This window comes from Haemorhous mexicanus, chromosome Z (genome assembly GCF_027477595.1).
Source record: "Haemorhous mexicanus isolate bHaeMex1 chromosome Z, bHaeMex1.pri, whole genome shotgun sequence".
Classification (NCBI taxonomy): Eukaryota; Metazoa; Chordata; class Aves; order Passeriformes; family Fringillidae; genus Haemorhous; species Haemorhous mexicanus.
Window position 1 is genome coordinate 36,888,293 of NC_082381.1, and position 24,389 is coordinate 36,912,681.

Here is a 24,389-nt window from a genome sequence, read left to right on the forward strand (position 1 = left end):
GGAACTTTTGGTCCTTACCCTGCTAGGAATACAAAATATAGGAATAGCACATCTTTTGTCCAGGCAGTCAAACTGCCCACTGAATTTACTTACCACTTACTTCTGCATGTTTCCTAAATGACAGACACAGCCCTCTCTCACACAGCCTCTATGATGACCTAGGAAATTATCATACATGGGTCATCTCTTTGTAGGGCATCTTTATGAACCATGAAACATGGTCTCTTATATTGAAGCAATACAGTAAATAAATATAGCACCATTCAGCAACTTCACAATCTGTCTGTCTCTGCCTGTCTCTGTTTGTGTGCCAGTCACTTGAATTAATATGCAGTGAAAACAGACATGTAAGGATTATGCTTCAGTCTGTGACTGGACAAGTTGTCGGGAGCATCAAGTGGGCTGGAATTTTCCCATGTAGCTCTTAAATCCTTAAGCAGCAGAGGGAAAATCAATCCTTTACAATTTACCACTTGATACTGAGTCACTCACTAAATACAAATGTTTGTGGTAACTCAGAACAATTCTAAATCATCTATGAATGAGAATACTTGTGACTAGAGGCTTAGCTGCTACAATAACCCATTCTTTGTCATTTTGGCTTTTCTTGTGTCTCCTTGCACTCCTGCAGATTTGTACTGATAATACCAGACTCACTGTGCAAATAGCAGAATGCAGGTTCTTTCTACCTTTCCTCTTAAGATGTCACTGCTAAGACTTTCATTCTGCATGTCTTGGTTCAGCTGACACATTTTTTCAAAGCCTTATTACTCTAAATGAAACAGCAGGGATCAGGTAAATGCCAGTTTTCGGCTTCTGTTTTAATTATTAGTGATTAATAATTATTAGATTATTGGAGTTTTCTGTTGCTTATACTGCTTCAAATGGAATATTGTAAAAGGAAGACTCTTTGCTAGCTACCAAATCGTTCAGCCCTGTTAAGATCCAGTCCTGAATGTTGTTGAGAATTCTTTATTGAAAGTGAAACTCAAACTTGAGTGCTAGTGTACTGCAAACTTGAACAAACCATCAAACTGAGTGAGAAGAAAGAGAAACTTTTGCTTGGTGCTGTGCATTATATATATGTACATGTGTATTTGTGTTTGTCTTAAACTTGGTCTTTGAAATAATGAGAATGAAAATAAAAACATGTGCACAAGGAAAGGCTGCAGAATCAGTAAACTAGTCTGTCTCTGACACACTTTTTTCCCAAGTGGAATCACTCCTTTGAAGCATTCCTGCAGATTATAAATATTAGATCTTTCTTATTTTTATGTGTCCACATATGTCTTGGCCTTGTTCTTGCTCATGCTATAAAAACTAGGAGCAATATTCCATGATGAAAAGGCATGCTATGTAATCCTATTGTTGTGTAAATCAACCAGTGGCTCAATTACTAACTGCATTCAGCAAAGTACAGGCTAGTATAGGATTTATCCTGACATTTGTCACTTAAACAAATAGCTTAATTTTATTCTGAGCACGCAAAGCTGAGCAAATAAAGCTAATGACTTCAGTGAGATAGGGCATCTGGCAGAGAAGGAAACTATGCCTGTACCAGTTTCATTTTTTCCTAGAAGAAAGTGAGAACAAGTTACTGCAAAGAAAAACCTCCCCCTCCACACACACACACACAGAGAGAGATACATAATGCTGTGTGTGAAATACCCACAGCCATTTGATGTACCATGCAGCACTATTGCAGAAGGTTAACAATGGTTCACCAGGAGTAGGTGTTTCTAAACTAAGAGATGTTCTTGTTAATACCAGACAAAGTTCTCCCTAATCATAGGCAAAGCACTGCTGATCAGCCAAATATTTTCTGCTACTACGCATCCACACAGCTGTCAACTCTTCCAGCCACAGTTCCAGGGAAAATTCAGGCTGTGAACACTTCCACTGGGTGAGGCCAACAGCTTCAGCCTTCTGATCCATGCAGAAACCTCTCTGGGAAAAGGCACACTTTCTTTACAAAGAATTGCCTCAGAGGCCATCTTACAGAGGAGTTATTTTATAGATCAAAGGGAAAAGACAGGAAATATGCCAGCAATCAGAATTACTATCTTCTGATCTATGTGGTATTCTAATTAACAGGTCAAAGAAGAATTCTTAGAGTATGTTCTAAGCTGTCTGCAGCACTTATCTGAACATTATTTTGAAAAACAGTAATAAACCAGAAAAATCTTAAAAACCCAAAGCAACAAGCCCACAAACAAAACAAGCAAACACAAAATAAAATAAAGAAATTAAACTTTCCAAAACAAGGACATAAGCCAAGCCACTTGAAAAAAATATCAATTAGAAATTCAGGAGAAGAGGAATTTAAAACAAATTAAGAAACCTTGTTTTTTAGAATAAACATAAGGACAGCCCTACCACAGTGAAATAATGTCAAATACCAGCAGGACCGTAAAAAATAAACAACCTCATTTATTTTTGACAAAGGAAGTCAGTTAATAATAAGTCACAGTGAAACACAGCAAATGAAGAAAGCTGTGATGCTAATGCTTGGAGCAATGACTTAGGTTTGTGAGTGTTCTTGATGAACAAATATTTATTGGAGCATGAGGAATATAAGATAAGCATATTCAAATACATGGGATGAAGACTGAATCAAACAACTTCAAAGAAATATTTATTATTAAAATAAAACAAAAACCTTACAAAAAATGATCATACAAAACTGTGGTTTCTGTATGTGACTGAAAAAAATCGGTCTACAACCAGATATAATGTGAGTTAAAACTAATCTAAAACAAGGGGACAAAATACAACACAACCTCAAGCCCAGGAGAAGCTGGTGAAACAATTTTCTTTGTTACCTAACTAACACCACAAGATTATAAAATATTACTTCTTATTAAACCAAAGAGAATCCGTATCCACTGGCTTCAGTGGGTTTTATTGAAAGGAAAAGCTGCCTTGGTCTGTGCAGTTATTTCCATGAGACACTGTGCAGGCCCAAAGGTCTGACCACAGGGATCTAGCTGTGAGCTGGAACTGGACAACTATGGCCTGTGATTGTACCTGGTAGCACCCCCAACTAGCCATTCACCACTTTGCTGGTAAGGCACAGCACTCCTGAATCCTCAGTCAGCATCACCTTCCAGGCTGTCATCTAGGACCTCTTCCACTTCAGGTTTCTGCACATCCTCCCTAAGCTACAGTTTAGGTTTTGCATAATCTTTTATTGAGATTTTTATTCTGAAGTTCAGCTGTCTGTCCACTGTGTTTGGCCATGTCCGAGCTCCTCTGTTTCCCACTTCTGGTGTAAAGAAACTGTTTACAAGAACCCCCAGGAAACTGAAACGCTCAGGTTCACACCTAAATCCTTTAGAACTCCTCAGTTTCATATGCACAAACAAGGTGATGGTGAGTTTTCTTAGTATTTCTAGACACATAGAATCATAGAATGTTTTGGGTTGGAGGGACTTTAAACACTATCTAGTTCCAACACCACTGCCATGGGCAGGAACAATTTCCACTAGATCAAACCGCTCACAGCCCCATCCAGCCCGGATTAGAACACTTCCAGGGATGTGGCATCCACAGCTTCTCTGTTTCAGTGGCTCCCACTCTCACAGTAAAGAATTTCTTCTGAGTATCTAACCTAAGATTACCCTCTTTACACTTGAAGCCATTCATTCTTGTTCTGTCACTACATACTCTTGTAAAAAGTCTCTCTCCTGCCTTTTTGTGGGCCCTTTACATACTGGAAGGTGTTATAATTTCTCCCTGGAGCTTTCTCATCTCCATGTTGAAAATCCCCAACCCTCTCAGTCTGTCCTTGTAAGAGAGGTGCTCCAGCCCCTGCTCCTTGTCATGGTTCTCCTCTGGGCACATTCCAACACATCAATGCCCTTATGCTGAGGACCCAAAGATGGGTGCAGCATGCTGGGGGGGGTCCCACCAGAGCAGAGCAGAGAGACAGAATCCCCTCCCTCTCCCTGTTGGCCATGCTGCTTTGGTTGCAGCCCAGGATATGGCTAGGTTTACAGACTGCCAGCACACATTGGCTTATGGTGCTGCCAGCACCCAGCATTGCTGGGTCACGTCCAGCCTCTCATCTACCCCAAGTCCTTCTCCTCAGGGCTGGTTTCAATCCATTCTTGGTCCAGTCTGTGTTTGTACTTAGTATTGCCCCAACCCAGGTACAGCACCTTGCACTTGGCTCTGTTGAAGTTTATGACATTTGTATAGGCCTCCCTCTCAGCCCTGCTCAGGTCCTTCTGGATGGCATCCCTTTCTCTGCAGCACGTTGACTGTACCACCAGCAAACTTGCTGAGGGTGCACTGGCTGTGTCACCAACAAAGACACCAGTGGCCATCCCTGAGGAACACTACTCATCACTGGTCTCCACATGGACATTGAGCCAGTGATCACAACTCTTTGAATGCAACCATCTAGCCATTTCCTTATCCACCAAGTGTTACATGCATCAACTCCAGCTTAGAGACAAGGATGTCTCATGGAAGAGCCTAAAATGCCTTGCAAAAGTCCAAGACAGATGATGTAAATCATTCTTCCTTCATCCATACCTGCTGTAACTCCATGGCAGAAGGCCACCATATTTGTCAGATGTGATCTACTTTTCAGCAAAGCCATGCTGACTTCATTGCTTTTGCTTCAAAAATGGAAGTGAAAACCATTAGAATGACCTTAAGCTTCTTTTAGTGCTGTGTTCTTCCTTACAGCTCCCTGAAAGCTGAATTTCTGTCTTCTAAGAACCAGAGTTCCCTTCTCTCCACTCACACTGAGATGCTAAAAATTATCTAAGAAAGCAAATAATCTGGCCCCTTCTTTTTTATAACAGTGCATTTGCCTTCTCCTCAGGTGATTGATAGGGTGCCCTTACAGATCTCTTCCACAATTTTCTGCTAGTGAACATGTGTTCTTCAGAAACAGTTAACTTGTTATTTTCCAGCATGTATGTTGTGATATTGAATGGGAATCAACAGATTTTTATTACCAGTCTTATGCCAACAGCTCTGTGGAATTTTACTGTGCTATCACAGTGTGAAGACAAAGCAGCTGAAATGGGACCATAGGTGAAAATTTTTTATAAAGCAGTATGCAGTGGTTCTCTTTGCAAAAGCAATTCAGACCACTAGTGGTGCAACTAAAAGCAAGCTTCTTCTCTTTCTTGCAAGCAAGACATTTCCATGATAAACTTTTTGTTAGTCTCTGTTACCTACTTTTGTATAGTGTCAAAAGGATTATTTAATTTTTTTGCCAGTACAGCTACATCTAACTGAGCTGTGCTCAACTATAGGCGTAAGCAATCTTCCAGATTCCTTAATCTACATCATTCATGGCAGCAAAAACTTTTTTCAGTGTTGAGCATGCCAAAGTAACAGGTTATCTCATGGTTGGGCTGTTTCTATTTTGACTGTGTTTCCACACTGCAGTGTGGTGTGGTGTCCTCACCACTGCAGTGGTGAGGACAGTGCTCTGTGTTCACTGTGTGGATTCTGCATGCTTTAGCTTATGTATGTAATATACAGAAAACCAAGGGAAAAACATAGAGGGAATAGCTATGCTATAACCTTCATAGTAACATATCTCAAAATAACTTGATATATGGGGAACACTGATTGTAACATCTGCACAAATAAATGCAGATGGCTAGAAAAATTTGTGACTAAGCCAAGTGTCCACGGGTAATTTCTTATTTCTGTTTGATATCTCACTGATGCAGATCTTAAAATTGTTTTTAAGAAAGCCAAGCCCACAGAAAACCAAAACAAAAGCTGACATAGAGTCATTACCTTCTTCAAAGTGAAGTTTTTAATAAGTCTGTAATAAATTACCGGTGAGTACAACTAGCATAAAGGCTAGGCTGACAAAAATCTCACTACATAACGTATTAACTAAGGTGCAGCCTTCCCTTTGTACTTTCACATACTCAAGCATACAAAGAACTGAAGGGCCAATGTAAACATGAAGATTAATTAAAAAGACTCGTGCTACATTCTTCCTTAATTTGATATGCTGAGGCTAACTGCAGACAGGGGCAGACTACCTGTGCCAACCACAAAACTCACTGTTTCCATTTCCCACTGCCTTTGAAAATGAGGCATTTTTATTTCTACCAAAATTGTTTGTACATCTTTAAACCATGCAGGCTCTTAATAAATGTATCTTATTTTGATGCAGTCCAAAGCATCAGATTATGAGTAGCCATTTATGCAGAAGAAATGATACATTCTTTAAACATCTTTTGAGCCATCTAGTGTTCCCGGCCTTGTAATTTTCTTCAGGAAGCCTTGTAATTTTCTTCAACAGCTCTTTAGCTGGTGTTCTCATATCTATGAGAGTTATGGTGATCCATAACTATGGATCTTGACTAAAAGATGGGCAAGGAAAGCAACAAAATGTTCTATTTCTATGGGGTGAAAAACACCATAGGAAAAGGTGGATTTCAACATTCGTCATGCTGTCAGCAGCAGGGAGAAGTAGGGCTGTGATATAACCATGCACTTCTTTATGAAGGATGTATCAGAAAAGACATTTCAAAGCAGGTAAAAATGGGGTACTCTATTTCAGCGAGACTAAGCAAAGCTGGCCTGCAAGACAATGCAAAGGACACTGTTGGGTTTCAGCTCCAGCTCAGCTGTGTCACTTTGGGCAATTATTTCTATGCACATTCCTCTGCTGTATTTTATCTGTCTGTACTGAGAACTCCACAAGACAGATCTTTTCCCCCACTACTTTCAAGACAGCTATCTGTGAAAATGAGCCACATTGCTAGCACAGGATAGGACTATTCTAAAGTACCAATGATCATTGATCATACCAGCTTTAATATGTCCATAGGAGAAGGACCTAAATCTTGGGGAAAAATGAGTATTCAACAAAGGCTGAGAAATAGTGTCTCTTTGGAAAAGAAATGTTAAACAAAAATCAAGGTATCAGTAAAACCATGTTTCCCTAGCTTTAAAAGAAGGCTTGCAGCTTCAAATAATATGTTCATTCAAAGACACTTAATTATTAGTAATATTCATCAGGACTGTTGCTGCTGTCTTGTACAAGTGTTAACAGAAATTAGCTGCAGCACGGCTTACATTGGCCTGTTATTAGTGCCCACATGCACTGCACTGTTAAAGACCATGAAAGAGGTTGAATATGTCACCAAATACCTGAGAAATACTTCAGAGCCTAAAGTGTGCATACTCCTCTGTTGCGCTGTAACCAGAATAAGACTTTCCAATTTTACTAATTACTTTCTCTAACATTTATCTTGTAATTCTGAAATCTGTGAAGGAGGCAGTGTAATGCAGCATATCAGTTCATGGTTCAGTGTTTTGCAGATCTTTCAGTACGGAATATCTGTTACTCAAGTAGGTGAAATACACTTCAGATCTTCACAAAATTATTATTTCCCTTGCTTAGTGTGTATTTAAACATTTTGAGGTTGAATAAGGTTTCTTCCCCAGTGCCATGATTCTGACCCCAAATGCTACCATATTTAAATCTTGTGTCTTGGAACCCAGCTTAGGCTTTGAACCTACAGAAGGATCTGCCACCCAGAGGAAAGCTCAGTTTCTCTCTTCTTTTACCATCTCTTTGCTTATGAGATGCAGACATGCAGCCTTATATTGAATGGAGAAGAAAAGGAATGGCTGGAGAGCAGCTGTGAAATAGAAGTTACATCTCTTCCATCCTTCAGAGTGTGATTTTTGTGGAGCAAGAATGAATGTCTGACTGTGCCCTCAGTGTCATACTGGAGATCAATGCAGAGTAACTCTACCAAAGCAGCAGGACATTTGAATGTCCTATCACTTTTCATACAGATAACTGACCTGAAATAGTTTTATTCACAGCATCCTTACGAACTCTTTTAAAGAACTCCAGAACAGTACTAGTGTTGGAAACACCCCGAACAATTTCTTTTTACATGCCTCTGACAAAGACACATGCCCATCTATAATGCTCTGTCCCAAGGAACCATTGAGACCAGTCCAGCTCCCTTCTGGGAACTTGGCAAGAGTTAGACAAAAAAAAAGTAACAATTTGGCACACTCTGGGTTTTGTTCTTACTCAAGGTTGTGCTAGCAGGAATTAACAAGGGTGCTTACTACAGATAAGGTCTGACTTTGTTCTGAAGTCTTCTAGAGTGAGGTGAAGCACAGATCATTGTAACACTAATCATCTTGGGAGAACACAATTTCATAGGTAAAGAAACAGATCAGCTACATGTTTAGTCCTATTCACGTAACATGTGCTAGAAGTACCACTGGGTTCTGTAATACTGACTGAACATTGGGAAAACTGGACTTGACCCTAAGTGTGCACTGTTTGAAAACATTAACTTTTTAACAGGGGTTTGTTTGTTTGCTTATTTGTTGCATGTGTGCACGTACCTCTACTGGGGATTTAAACAAATGGCAAGGTAACAAGAAACAACTCACTTCAGATGAACTGTGAATCTGCTCCAGGCATGCAAGATTTACCCTGAACATGTCTATGACTATTCTTGCATGCACAAAGGTATGGATATGTGGACTTACTGAATTTCAGTTTTAAAATATTCACAAATATGAACTAAGTTATAACCATAAGGATTCTCTCAAAATCCCTAATACTAAATATTAGTATTTAGTATTCTTTAAAATAGTATTATTGTTAAAAAAGGTCTTAAGTAGTTTCTTTAATATAATCACCTCTGGCTGGAGTTTTTCAAGAGACATTTTCATGTATTCCCTTGTGAACATGAGAAAATAAGATAAACCATTTCTCTCTGTCTCTCTGAGTTTACAGCTTGGCTACCTTGCCACCTTCCCTGCCCACTGCTGCCAAGTACTTTTTGGTCACTTTTACAATAATAATACAGAAAACCTTACAGTTAATTAACTCCTTTCTGACACAATGCTCCTTCAAGCCTTCTCAAAAATCATTCTTATTGATACAACTGATCACATCTTATATTCTACAAGTTCTGGAAACACAGCTTGAAAACAGAAGTAGAAATAGAAACACACTTAAGGATTTAGCCCAGTGTCCCCAACACAGAAATTACCTCTTTGCAACTTTGATCCAGTATCTCATAGAGCCTGAATTAAGTCCTTGGATCTCAGTACAAAAGACTTGCAGAATTAGGCTCTGGTTCCTTAAGTACTGTCCTTACCATAAATCAGATTAAAATGACTGCCATCCAGTGCATGATATAAATTTAAGTTCTAGTTATAGCCAAATAGTACATTTTTTATTTCTTCAGACTGTAAAGGACTCTTGATATCCCAATATATTATAACTGAAATAAGGCCCATCCTCTAAATCTGAAGTCTTCATACTATGGTCAAAGGATTTTTGTACTTGAAAATAATAGGGAATAAATATTACCAGGTACTCCTACTCTGTCCAAAAGGAGGAACACAAAAAAATGCTACAAGAAACATATAAAGGGACCATGTACTGCAACTGCTTGACAAAGTTTCTCACTTGTCAGACATTTCTGAGGAGCAATAGGATGACACTGGTGGATGAAGGGGAGTGGAAATGGGTCCCTACTTGGAAAGGTAATAAAAATTCCTCCTGATCCCCATCACCTACCCAGGTGTCACTTCAGAACAGGTATGAGGTTCTGGATCTAGAGGGTGAGCCAGAGGATGTAGAAGAAAATTATCTGCTCAGTGAGTCTCCCAATTACATTTCTGAGGGGAACAGAGGGCCCCATATGTCAACTGGACACACCTCACGTAGAGGTCTGCTGCCTCCCTGGGGCCGGGGTATAGGATATTACCAAGAGACTCCCTGGGCTGATTAAGCCCTCTGATTATTACCCACTGCTGATACTCCAGGTTGGCAGTGATGAGATTGAAAATAGGAGTGTCAGGGCAATTAAAAGAGACTTTAGGGCACTGGGACAAGTAGCTGATAGAGTAGGAGTGCAGGTAGTGTTCTGCTCAGTCCCTTTTGTGCAAGAGAAAAACAGTGAAAGGAGTAGGAGAGCCAACAAGTGGCTTAAGGGTTGGTGTCATCAGCAGAATTTTGGGTTCTTTGATCATGGGGCAACTTTTTCAGCACCTGGCCTGCTGGAACCAGCTGGGCTCCATCTATCTGTTAAATGCAGAGGGATTTTAGCTTATCAATGGTAGAACTTGTGAGGGCTTTAAATTAGGTTTGAAGGGGGAAGGAGATGCAGCTGGGCTGTGTGGAAGCGCTTTAAATTAGGTTTGAAGGGAGAAGGGGATACAGCTGGGCTGTGTGGAAGTGCTTTAAACTAGGTCTGAAGGGAGAAGGGGATGCAGCTGGGCTGTCTGGAAGCAGGCCCAAGGGTCCTAAGCCTGAGTTAGGGCTGAAGTCAGTAGCCCAGCTGAGGTGCATGTATACTAATGCACAGCATAACAAACAAGAGGAGCTGGAGGTCATGGTGCAACAGCAAAGCTGTGATGTAATTGCCATCACAGAAATATGGTGGGATGACTCACATAAGTTGGAGCACTGCACTAGATGGCCACAAGCTCTTCAGAAGAGATGGGAAAGGGAGAAAAGGTGGAGGGGTGGCTGTTTTTGTATTAAGGAGGCTTTTGATGCCATGGATATTGAAACTTATGAAGATGGAGTTAAATGTCTATGGGTAAGAATTAAGGGAAGGCCAACAAGGCTGATATCCTACTGGGAGTCTGTTATTGTCCACCCAACCAGGAAGAAGAGGTGGACAACTTATTCTACAAGCAGATAGATACTCTTTTAGGATCATCAGCCCTTGTTCTCGTAGGTGATTTTAACCTACCAGACATCTGCTAGGAACTTAATACAGCAGAAAAGAGGCAGTCCAAGAAATTTTTAGAGTGTATGAAGGACAACTTTTTGTTGCAGCTGGTGGGTGGGCCCACCAGGGGAAGGACTATGTTAGACCTGCTTTTTCCAAATAGAGATGGGCTGGTGGGAGACGTAGAGGCTGGAGGCCACTTGGGCCAGAGTGATCATGAAATTATAGAGTTCTCAATAGTTTGGTGAAATTAGGAGGAACATCAATAAAACTTTTACATTAGCCCTCTGGAGGGCAGACTTTGGCCTATTCAGGAGACTTAGAGAGTTTCTTGGGAAGCAGCCCTTAAAAACAAAGGAGTCCGGGAAAGGTGGGCAAGCTTCAAAACAGAGATCCTGAGAGGACAGGTGTTGGAACTCAGGACATTCCTTTGGGAGTCCGGAGTTTCCTGGGACCCTTGCCAGGGGGCTCGGAGACCCTGGCACATAGCCCAGAACACCAGCGGGTTCAATTACGAACCACGGAACAAATTGTCACCTTTATAGAAAGAGATAAAAGCCACAATAGTGTAAGAATAAAATAATTACAGAGTGTAAATGTAGGTTTTAGGATTTTTGGTATAGGGGTTTCTGGGGACAAGATGGAGGGTTTGGGGCATGTCTAGCCTTTCTTCTTCTTGTTCTCTACCTCCATCTTGTCTGGTGATGTTGGCACTTTTAGATTGGTCTAAAGTAGAAACTCGCTGTCTAATATAGATGATAGGTATTGGAAAATAATTGTAAATATTGTACACGTAGTTTGTAGTATATAAAGATAACACACCCTGGGGGTGGGCGGAGTGCCTCTGACTGTCCTGCCGAACGGATTTCGGCTGGACAGGGAGAAAGACTTTTATAGATAAGATGCAATAAACAACCTTGAGACCAAAAAAATGAAGAGCTCTGACTCCTTCTTTAAGCACTGGGCTGGGAAAAGAAACTTTCGAACTTTTCTCGGGGTCACTCTGACCAGCTAGAAAGAGAGACCTCGACAACTGGCGTTCCCTGTGTGGGCTCTAAGAAAGATGCGGCAACTGGTGTTCCCTGGCTGGACTGGAAGAAAGACGCGACACACAGGAACAGACTGTCCCTGCGTGCCGAAAGATGAGTCAAATGAGGCAAACATCCATGGATGGGCAAGGGGATTTTGAAGGAACTTAGAAATAAAAAGAGGATGTATCATCTTTGGAGGAGGGTCAGCTCCCTCAGGAAGTATTTAAGGGGCTCGCTAGGGCATGTAGAAAAAAAATTAGAGAGGCCAAATTTAGTTTGAACTTAATTTGGCAACTTTTGTAAAGGATAATAAAAAATGTTTTTACAAATATATTAATGGCAAAAGGAAGGGTAAGACCAACCTTTGTTCTTTACTGGATGTAGGAGGGAACTCAGTAACTGCAGATGAGGAGAAGGTGGAGGTGCTTAACAGCTTCTTTGCCTCAGTCGTTAGTGGGAAGATGGCTTGTCCCCAGGACAGCTGTCCTCCTGGGCTGGTAGATGGTGTCAGGGAGCAGAATGGTCCCCCCATTATCCAAGAGGAGGCAGCCAGAGAACTGCTGAGCCACTTGGATGTTCCTAAATCTATGGGCCCAGAAGGGATCCATCCCAGGGTGATGAGGGAGCTGGCAGATGAGCTTGTGAAGCCACTCTCCATCATTTACCCACAGTCCTGGCTCACTGGTGAGGTTCCAGATGACTGGAAGCTGGCCAATGTGACCCCCATTCACAAAAAGGGTGGGAAGGAGGATCCTGGTAATTATAGGCCAGTCAGCCTGACCTCAGTACCTGGTAAGGTAATGGAACAGTTTATACTGAGTGTCATCATGCAGCACTTACAGGATGGCCAGGGTATCAGACCCAGCCAGCATGGGTTTGGGAGGGGTAGGTTGTGTTTGACCAGCCTGGTCTCCTTTTATGACCAGGTGACCTGCCTGCTGGATGCAGGGAAGGCTGTGGATGTTGTCGATTTGGACTTCAGCAGGCCTTTGGCACTGTCTCCTGGAAAAGCTGGCAGCCCATGGCTTGGACAGGAGCACTCTTTGCTGGGTTAGGAACTGGCTGGCCCAGAGGGTGGTGGTGAACAGTGCTGCATCCAGCTGGGGCCAGTCAGCAGTGGTGTCCCTCAGGGGTCTGTGCTGGGGCTGGTCCTGTTCATTGTTTTTATTGATGTTGTGGATGAGGAGATTGAGTCTTTCATCAGTAAATTTGCAGATGACACCAAGCTGGGAGCATGCGTCAATCTTTGGAAGGTAGGAGGGCTCTGCAGAGAGACCTGGAATGGTTGGATGGATGGGCAGAGTCTAAGAAGATGAAGTTAATTAAATCCAAGTGTCAAGTCCTGCATTTTGGCCACAATAACCCCCTGCAGCACTACAGGCTGGGGACGGTGTGGCTGGAGAGTGCCCAGACAGAAATGGACCTGGGAGCACTGGAGGACAGCCGGCTGAACAGGAGCCAGCAGTGAGCCCTGGTGGCCGAGAAGGCCAAGAGCATCCTGGCCTGTGTCAGGAATAGTGTGGCCAGCAGGAGCAGGGAGGCCATTCTCCCACTGTACTTGGCACTGGTGAGGCTGCACCTCGAGTGCTGTGTCCAGTTCTGGCCCCTCAGTTTGGGAAGGATGTTGAGATGCTTGAGCGCATCCAGACGAGACAACAAGGCTGGTGAGGGCCTTGGAACACAAGTGCTGTGAGGAACGACTGAGGGAGCTGGGGTTGTTTAGCCTGGAGAAAAGGAGACTCAGAGGTGACCGTATCAGTATCTACAACTTCTGAAAGGTGGCTGTAGTCAGTTGGGGGGTTGGTCTCTTTCACCAGGCAGCAACTGGCAGAACCAGAGGACACACTCTCAAGCTGCATCAAGGGAAATACAAGTTGGATATTAGGAAAAAGTTTTTCACTGAAAGAGTGATAAAGTACTGGAATGGCCTGCCTGGGGAGGTGGTGGAGTCACCATCCCTGGATGAGTTTAGTAAAAGATTGGATGTGGCACTCGATGCCATGGTTTAGTTGAGGTAATAGGGCATGGGTTGGACTCGATGATCTTGAAGGTCTCTTCCAACCTAGTGATTCTGGGTGTGATTCTGTGCGTGTGATTCTCCGGAAGGAGCAAAAGTAAAAGCCTAGGAGGATGGTGGATTGATTCATTAGTCTGTCTTATCCAGTCAAACATTGGCACAGGCTTCCCAAAGAGGTGGTTGATTCCCCAAGCAAGAGGCATTTGGAAAATGTCCTTAACAAAATGCTTTAACTTTTGGTTAGCTTTGAAGGGGCCAGGCAGTTGGACAGGATGATCTTTGCAGGTTCCTTCCAAAGATTCCATTCCATTCCATTCCATTCCATTCCATTCCATTCCATTCCATTCCATTCCATTCCATTCCATTCTCTCTTGTTGCTTATCTGGAATACACTCAGGACTCAGTCCTGTGGGCCAGTTGGTGGGCAAACACAGAGTGTGTGACTAGCCTTGCCCTGAAGAAAGGGCAACCCAAAGAGAAGCAAGAGTTGCATACAGGAAAGAGCAGACAAACAATGCAGTCATTAATAGAGCTGTTGTAACTCTTATAAGTTATGATTTTGACAGATGTTCATGACCTTTTAATACCATTATCAGAGATACCCAACTTCCCCAAATGAGCATCTTCTCCCACCTGTATTCAAGTACAGTCATACACAAAGTTGATTAGTCATTCCTTAGAACTATATGAAAAAAATGAGTCATCAAGAAAGAAAAAAGAGGGGAAAAGCATTCTCATAAAAGCCGTGCCAAATCTCTATTGGTTAGTTCCTATTCCCCACACTCACTTCATCTTCTGCTAGATTATCACCTTTTTGTTAGTGTTACTAGGTCAAGTGTCTGTAAAGTGGGACTAATCTGAGCTGGCAGAAGCAGTCTTCTTAACTAAAACTAAGGCCACCTTTTTCATATTATTTTCTAGTTCAGCCTAAAAGGCAAAAGAACTCCACTTCTCATGTTCATTTTGTAATTTTCTTTTTCACCTGACAGTTAGTTAAAAAAGCAGAAGAGAACTATGAGTGGAAATACATCTTCACATAGGCAGATGTAGCCTTGTAAATCTGGCAGGAATATGGATGGCTTCCTGAGCAGAAAGGACAGGTCAAAAGATCATTCAGGAGAGTCTATGAACAATTTGGTTTATGAAAGAAAGCCAAGGTTTAAGTCTACAGTACACACTCTTACCAGCAGCAATTAAAAGCTCTTCCAATGGAGGAGGCATAAGACCAAGACCAAAATTACCACATTTGGTCTCAGTCCTTCAGCACTTTTCTAGGCATTTAGACCATGACCTGATAAAAGACACAGATACTATGCTACAGCCTAAGATATTTTGGCATAAATAACTTTGTTTAGAAACTAGGTATTACTTAGATCCACAGGACTGCAAGTAGAGAGCTTAATCTGCAGTAATCACGCATATGCCCTGACCTGTTTGTGACCACATATGACCAAAACACTTGAGCAAACTTCAATTCAAACTCTGCAACTCTGTGAATTATTTGGTACCAAGTCATTTCAAAGAGTTGTGGAACAGAATTGTTAAGTGTAGTAAAAAAATACATACAAGTAACACTGTGCAGTTACAAATGATCCTTATTCCAGATGTCCAGAAATTAAACATACAGCAGCTGTTTCCCTGGCTTAAACTCCTCACCCAGTCATGTGTATGCGGTTACACGTAGCTATTTACAAATTTCATGTGAGATAGTGCTTCTATATCTGTGAAACAATGCCTATAGAGATAGAAATAGTAATTTGCTAAGTACAATGTGGGAATGAACTCTAAAATCACACTGGAGCATCCTAAGGGACAACTAACTAATGACAGATGTACGGAAATAACAAGTCGTGAACATGATACTCTTTCAAATTAATCAAAGTCTGTAAGGGACAATATGAATACTAAAAAAATTTAAATTGTCAGTTACCTATCAAAACCAGATTATTTGAATATTTGGAAAGAAAAAAATAATATAAGTATTCTAGATACATAAAATAAAGATCTGTTTTAATGGTTAGAGCCATGCACTGATAGGAAATTTGGTCCATTTATGAAACTTGCTCCTATAAACACTGGAAGAATGTCAAGAAAATTCTTCAGGGAGAAAAAAAAAGTGCTGTGTGATAATGATATTCCACTATAATAGTTATCAGCTAATTGTCCATCTTGGAAGCTCTGCTTCCAAGTTTCCCTGACACTTCCAATTATGCTACAAACAAAGCTTACCACTGGAGGGTATTGTTATGCCAAGCTGTAGAAGAAAGGCACCTGGAGGTGCTAACAAATTTATTATACAGGTGTTATGCCAAGATGTAGCAGGAAGGCACATGAAGGAGGCAACAAACCTGTTATACCCATGAGGAGCTGTTCACACAATGAAGTACAAAGGCTTCTTCATAGAAAAAATGTGATCATTTCTCCATTAATAAAGGACTACTGCACAGCAGTAGACTCAGTTGAATAAAAATTGAGAAAACATATAGAGTTTTACAGAAGATAAGCTGTACCAAAAATCCATGTCACAGAATGTAAAGATGTAAGTACAATAAATTAATCTGCCTCCTAAAAAGTAGACATTTAAAACAGGCAAGATAGACATTTCTCTTCAGTCAACAACCAAGTCAGCTAAGAAACCCTAGGCCAAATTATCTCCAACATTCACAGTTTCATTACCAAAATTGTTACATCCTGAAGATATTCTCATTAGCTACATTAGCTACATCATAACTGTAAGTACTCTTAAAATACAAAGCAACTAATGCAAACAAGCCACTTCCATCTGGGGAAAAAATGGAGTGAGAAAAACTTGAGACAGAGTCTTTTGATGTTATCCAGAAGGCTTGGGGGAGGAATCGCCTTCAATAGATGATATCACTACTCTGTGTCCCATCAGGGGAAAAAAAGTAGGAATATTTCTTCATCCAAAAGCAATGTCTGCTTTTCCAACAAACATTTTTCTCAAAGGAAACTCTAACCATTAGTTTTCTTCCAAACAGTCCTTCACCATTAGAGAAGATGAAAAACTTTCTTCTGGCTTCTCTTCATCCTGATATCCCATCTTCTTTCTGCCTTTGAAATAAACAGAGCCAACAGGAGAGTCCACACCCAGTATGACCCTCTCAGAAACCTTGATGACAAATAGCTTTTGGTTGCCCTGACAAACCTCTCCCTGAGCTGACATCTACACCTTCTGACTGGAGTCTCCATTTAACCTCATGTCTGTGCCTTCAGTCTCTGCTTATCTATATCATGGGCGCACCTGCCCCTGCTGTGTCTGAATCATTGTTTGGATTCACCTGCCTCTGGTGCCAGGGGACAGCACTGTATTCCCAAGGTCACTGCCACAGCTTTGTGGATGCTCTCCTCAAACCTTCTTTTGGGAAACAGCCTCTTCTTGGTGCTACCTGATAGTTCCATGATGAAAAGACACTTGCTTTCCTAAAAGACCCCTACTTGTCCTTTCAAATAGGTTGGTAACTTCTGCCTCTGCAAGCCTTCCTTAATAGCAGTCCTTAAATGCTTCTCCAATCTGTCACATCCAGTCACATCTAATAGGTTTGCAAATGGTGGCAGTGAGTAACTCAATTCAGCAAAAAATGCAATGGGAAACAAGATATATAACATTCCCTGATCATCTCCAAGTATGCATTGTGAATTAGAGGGAGAACATACCAAAATTTTTGATGCACCCTTAAAACATACCACCTCATTAGTGATGCATTACATACATACCCAAGATTCATAGTGACTGGGTCCTGGGAGAAGGGCAATGAAAAGGACTAAGAATTAGATCTTTGCTGCCATACTCACTGCATGGACTCCTATTAAATTTTTCGACTTTTTTTGTCTCAAGAACAAAGGGTGTCTCAAAACAGTCAGGTACAACAGGAAGTGTTTGGTACTGTCTTATCAGCATTGAAAAATAGTTATCCTGAGAGTTGAAACAGCAAGTACTCTTGCTCTGTGCCTGTCTTTTGTCTCCTGATCCTCTGCTCTGTGATTCAAATGGCTATTTTTGAGCTTAAACATGGATTTGGGGTGATCATCTGGGTTTCCTCTGAACTGGCCAATGCCAAATATTTATTTTAAAAACAAAATGTATTTACCTCTCTGGGGGTAGGAGCTGTATGTTCCAAATTTTATAGATTCTGTCAGTTCTACATACAAATACTGATTCTGGAGCATAATTTTACATCCCAAATTTGCTACATTTTGCATCAGCATTTTCCTTTAAGGTCTAGGAACAATCTAAAATTTTATATCAACAAACACAGTCATAATATCTTTTAATTTCTGCCATTCCTACATATTACACACTACTTCAAGGCTCTTGAAACCCAAAATCTGCCAATCCCTTTTGTTGTTCTCACCTGATCTTTTGCCATCTTCTAAAGCATTCAAAAATCTTGCCAGCTCTGGACTAATTTAAACAGGCTATAGTTAACAGGTTAGCTATGTTGCTTCCAGTACTGGCAATTTAGTTAGTACATTCCATGAGGCAGACATATATTAATTTGTTGCCATTTGCCAATAAATGCTATTTAGGTTTACTGTGATCTTAGAATGATTCTGCATTGAAATCAGGAGATAAAACATGCTCTCAAGTGGTACATTTTCCTCATGTGAGGTTATTACAGACTTTACAGTGAAACAGTGTAGCTAAATTCTTTAATGGTAACTTAATGCATGATTATGACAAGTGCACGTATATTTCAACAAAATATATAATTGCCACTTTGAGTGTTTCCCTTAAAGGAACTGGTTTAGTCAGAGAAAGCATCTACTTTTGTTTCTCTCCAGAAGTGATCAGCAGAGCCAAAGACGCAGCCTGTATTTGCTGGCTGAGCGCAGTAAGCAGTTTGGTGGAGTAGCCATATATGATGGTGCCCACAGGGGTCCCAGGTTGAGGGAAGAGATGAGAATCTGGACTCCTTTCAGAAGGCTTGGTTTATTATTTTATTATATATATTATATTAAAACTATACTAAAAGAATAGAAGAAAGGATTTCATCAGAACGCTAGCTAAGAATAGAAAAAGAATGAATAACAAAGGCTCAAACTGACCAAGACAGTCTGAGACAGGTGGACTGTGATTGACCATTAATTAGAAACAACCACATGAGACCAATCACAGATCCACCGGTTGCATTCCACACAGCAGATAATCATTGTTTACATTTTGTTCCTGAGGCCTCTCAGGAGGAAAAATCCTAAGGAAAGGATTTTTCATAAAACATGTCTGTGACAGCCATACCCTACCAGGAGATGCCAGCCTGTACAGTGCACAGCAAACCTGAGAGGGGTAGGACCATGGAAGTCCATGGCTGCTCTTTCCAGATATCTGCTCTGCTACACTACTATACTAATTCTAAAACCAAAAAATGTGGAGGAAGTTTCCTTTTTAAATGCAGTTCGTGGAGTGACTTTGCCAGTTTAGTTGCACCACAATAGCTGAGGAGCTGGTAAAATTGCAGTGAATTGCAAGATTTAATCAGGACTGTTATTTCTTGAGCTACAGTCCCTAGTTGAAAGCCTCGTGTTGTCAGGCTGGAACAAGTCAAATGACCTAGTCAATGACTACTCTGCTAAGAAATCTCTTAGTTGTTTTTTTTTTCCAGGAAACTAAACAAAGACGTTCCTACTAGACGTGGTACTGTATAGTATTCTCAGAAATATAATGAATCTGGTTACATAAACTTAACATATTACAAAAACCAGGAGTTTTAGTAGAAGAGTTACCTGAAAAACAACAATGTATCCAATTATTCTGAGTAAATAGGAGCTACATAAAATGGATAATAGGTCCTCATTGAATAGAGAGCAGTTTAGAAGACCTTTTAGCTGCCAAAAATTAATTATGTCATAAACACTCAAAACCATGGAATTACAATTACAACTCCAAAACACAAAACCAGGTAACTTGGTTTTGGTTTATTTTCATTGTGTTAGCAAGTGTTAGCAATATGTACAACAACAATATCAGTAAGAGAAAAATACAGTAGGTGTTGGTTTCTAAACTTGATATAACAACACCAAAGACAAGTAATTTTTAGTAAAATATGGTGTTGCTAAAATCAGATAAATGTACTTTGTTTAAAAGAGATCAGGTTGACTAATTGCATCTGTCTACTCATATTTGTATGCTGAGCAGACAAAATATCGTGCACCCAGGCCCTGATGCTATAATTGGATCTGTGCATACGGATATCTGTTCTTCCTTGAAGTTCTATCTAATTAAATCACACTATATACCTCTTTAAAGTAAACAAGACCATCATTCAGTTTATATGTCTGTATAAAAGAGGCAGCTGGAAACAACACGTCAGTTCAACACAATCACACACACCTAATTTATAGACAGCACAACTCCACGGACTTCCCTAAAGTTGCAAGAAACATGAATTTGACATAGGTCAGGAAGAATACAGCTTAATTAATGAGAAGAAGAGAAAAATCTACAGACATAACCAATCAGAGAAGCAAGCTGAAATTAATAAATAGAATAAGGGGACCAATTAAAAACAAATGAACAAAACCACAAATGAACAAAACCTCCAAAGCAAAACCAAAAAATCACTAAAAGTGTGACAGGTGAAGTAGGAATAGAATTCCCAAAGCCCACGTTTGCTTCCTAGAAGTGTTTACCCTCACATTATCTTTATCTCTCTCTCTCCCCTTCACTCCTTGCCTCCCAGGAAAGGAATGATCAAAGTTTTCTTCCTTTCTGTTGTTCCCTGCTTGTATTAGCAACCAGCTCACAGGCCCTATCACAAAGGATTTATTTTCTTTTTCTATTATAACAATCTATCAAAATTTCTATTGGCTTTGTGAATTGCAGTTGAAAGCTAATTTAAAAGCATTCTTCAATGGCAGCAAAGTCTAGATTACTGGCAAAACACACTTCTTTCTATTTTTATAGTGTACAGAGCAATTACAGGAGAACCCTTATAGTATTTTTAAATTACACTGTATATTTAACTTGTAACAAGAAACATATGTGCTAAGGGATGAAACTGTATGTCATTTTTCACAATCTGACCTCTAAAAAAAGTTCTTTCAAAGGACTCAAAAATCCTTAATTTTTAGATTTATATACATATAAAAATCTAATTACTAACATAGATAAAACATATTCCAATACATTGGAAATACTGAATATATTAGTATACATATGTGTGTATGTATCTTCTCATATTAGCATATTGAAAATAGATACACTGATATTCTTACTTCTTTTTCTCATAATAACTGATTCAAACATAATTTCTGAGTCTGCTGTTATGTCTAAAATTTATTTTTTACCCTTATGTTAAGACTAAAATTAATTTTTTTCAAACAACTACTCCCCAAAGTACTTCTTTGATCATGGTGACTTGTCCTGTTCCTGTAGTTTCTGGGGGAACGGAAAAGCAAACTTCTAGATACTCCTGTATTCTTGGGAGTGAAGTCTATCAGACTCACAGGATATTCAAGAATTGTCCTGTGACTGTAATCAATTTGATTGAGGCTACACTTTTCTTTAACAACATAGCCCAGAAAAAGAGGTCAGGGAAGTCCACCCTACGCAGGACATAACCAGAGGAATACAATTCCTTGCAGTTAAATGAAATGAAGATGTCTCCATCTGGTATCTCCAGGGCACCTCTTGCCCTTAGGCAAGGAGCAGGGGAGCAAGATTTAGATGCAGCTCACTTGGAACTGCACATAGCCACGAGTATGTCACTTGCCCAGCATCACCCAGCTTCCTGCTCTACTCTCCAGTCAGGGGACCAGACATCTGTCCTCTGCACCCAGGGCACGGGGACTTATAAAACTCTCCTCTGGGAAACCTGGGGTGGAGATGTTGTGGAAATCCGGTGTTACAGTGTGAGTAGGGGAGTGTAGCTGTGAAGGGGCCTTGATCCCAGCTCAGGTTGTGCAAGATTGACTGGCAGAGTGGCTCCTGGTCAAGTAGGGAAGTTTCCTTAACATATTACTCAACGAATTCACAAACCCACATGCCCAGCCTTTACGGGACAGGGCTGACCACCTTTTAACAGCACAGCAGCCAGTGCCGAGGCTGTACCACAGGGAGGGATGGCACAAAAAGCATGCAGGTCACAGCTGGTACCTGAATCCCATCTGCTGGTGCTGGGTGAGTGAACAGCTTTCTCCTTCTGTCCTGGCTGCCCCGGGTGCTCTATGGGACCCAAAGGGCAGGAGGACACTGGGGCCCTGAAGTGATGGTGAAGCCCCTGACCTGTGGCTGCTGCCCTGAACCTTGCAGCACTACAGGCTGGGGGAGGAGTGGATGGGAATCTGCCTGGCAGGAAAGGACCTGGGGTGCTGGTTGACGGATGATGGAACATGAGGCGGTAGTGTGCCCAGCTAGCCAAAAAGGACAATGTTGTTCTGGCTTGTACCAGCAATAGTATGGCCAAGAGGACCAGGACAGTGACCATCCCCTGACATCAGTGGGCACTGGTGAGACTGTGCCTCAAGTCCTGCTTTCAGTTCTGAGCAGGAAAGACACTAGGGTTCTGGAGACAACCCAGGGAAGGAAAATGTAACTGAGGAAAGGTTTGGAGCCCAAGTCTTCCGACAAGCAGCTAAGAGACCTGGGGATGTTTAGCCTGGAGAAAAGGAGGCTCAGGGGAGGCCTTACCACTCTGCCTGAAAGGAAGGTGTAGCCAGTTTGGGGTCAGTCTCTTCTTCCAGGCAGCCAGGGACACGACAAGAGGAAATGGCCTTAAAGTGTGCCAGGGGGGACAACAGGAGAAACGTTTTCACAAAAGGGATGATGAAAGTTTGGAATGGGGCTGCCCAGAGTAGTAGTAGAGTCACCGTCCTTGGAGATGTTTAACGAAGGACTGGACGTAGTGCCATGGTATAGATGACATGGTGTTCGGTCACAGATTGGACTCGATAACCGCGGAGTCTTTTCCAACTTAAGTGATGCTGAGCGATCGAAGCCTTGTTCCCGTGCTCCGGGGCTGGCGGGCGAGGCCCCGGCACAGCCCAACCGCGCCCCACAGCGGCGGGACTGCCGCACTGCGCAGGCGCCGCGGAGGGAGAGGCCGGGAGGGGGGGCGCGGGCCCTCGGTGCGCCTGCGCCGCGCTCCGCTCCGGGGCGGCCCCGCCCGCGGGCGCTCCCCGTCCGCCCCGCCGGGCCGAGCACGGGGGTCCCGCTCCGCCGCCGCGCAGGGGCCGCGCTGAGGGGGCGGCGGCGGCCGCTGGCCGTGGGGAGCGCCCCGAGGGTTCCACCTGGTGCCGCCTGCGGCGGGGCGGTGACCAGCACATCCCGGCTCCTTCTTCCTCGAAGCAGCGGGGGTGGAGAGAGAGGGGCTGGGGGAGGTCCTCTCCGCCCCTGTCGGAGGGAGCGGAGCGGAGCGGAGCGAGGGGAAAGGTGGGTGTCGGAGAGGGGCCGGGTTTCGGAGGGGCCGGGCTTGGGGTGGGGATATTCCCGAAGGCTGCTCCGCCAGGTACTTGTGGAAGGAGGAAGCCGGCTGCCGTCGCCGAGCTGGAACTGAGGGGCCGGGCGCTGCCGCGGGGAACTTTGTGGTACTCCGGGTGTGCGGGTCTGGCTTCCGTTCCCTTTCTATTTCTCTCTTTTTCTCCCAGGGCGGCCGGCGTCACGTTTTCCCCGCGGCCGTGGCCAGAGCCGGTTTCCTGCCCCGCGGGGGCCGTGGCCCCGCGCCTGGCTGCGGGCCGGGATGCGCCGGGAAGCGCCGCTCTGCGGGGCTGGACGCGCTCCCGACCCTCCGCGGGGCGGAGGTGGCGGCCGCCGCTCGGGGCCTTCGCTTGCCCGGGTTTTAAACTTTATTAGGGAGTTAAACCTACTAAAAAAAAATCCACTGGCGCGCGGGTTTCTTAGCGGTGGATCGCGATGAGTTTTTGGGTATTTGCGGTTTCACGTGGTAGTTGAAGTTTAGTACTCCGAGTCTGGGGGGGTGCTTGTCTGTAGCAGAGAAAACGTGGAGCTGCTGCTATTCGCCTTGTCCCTGGTGCCTGGTGGAAGTGCATATGTGGAAGCAAACTGATTGACATCTATTCTGCGGGGTTAATCAATAATCAGGATGGCTATTCACGTAATGCATTTTTATAGACCTTACCGAAAACTTTAACTATGCAGCAGATTGTTATAGGGATGAAGTTTCTACAGCATTGTAGTCCTCAGAAGATAAAAATATTTTAAACAAGTCTGAATTATTGTGCTCCCACTGCTGGGATAGTGGGACGGTAGCTGGCTGTTGTATGTCTTGATAAAGTTTCTCAACTTGAAACTAAGTAATAAACTCAAGTTCATTGTGTGTACTGCTAACTTGCCTGTCTGCTTTTTAAGTGAAAATTTGATTCCTGATATTTTTCATTTACCTATTGATATTTCAAAATCTAGAGTCTTGGCAATGGAGGGAAATTCATCTGTCCCAGGAAACCATGCTTAATGTTTATTTTTTTCATTGTAACCGTGTGCAGAGGTGAAAATAGAAATGTTCACGGAAGTCAGCACTTCCAACTTCATGCAAAATTGTAGATATTACATTAACTTAAAGTTGTGTCCTGCATGTCAGTGACATGTAAGACCTTTGCTGTTCTTAAAATCTAGGTATTCTGATACAGAAGTTAAGGCTTCTTTTTCCCTTG

General features: G+C 42.3%; 1 protein-coding gene across 6 annotated transcripts in view; it reads left to right on the plus strand.

Annotated features, from left to right (window-relative positions):
- The first annotated feature begins 22,908 nt into the window (after positions 1–22,908).
- The window catches only part of PTBP3 (polypyrimidine tract binding protein 3), a 50,757-nt gene continuing 49,276 nt past the window's right edge, over positions 22,909–24,389 (plus strand). For 2 of the 6 annotated variants that reach the window (XM_059836878.1, XM_059836877.1), the window contains exon 1: positions 22,909–23,151. The gene's annotated coding sequence lies outside the window, so the exon portion shown is untranslated. Of the gene's footprint in view, positions 23,152–23,226; positions 23,307–24,389 lie in introns of those variants that run through there. The other 4 variants (XM_059836880.1, XM_059836875.1, XM_059836879.1 and 1 more) reach the window with 3 other exon arrangements.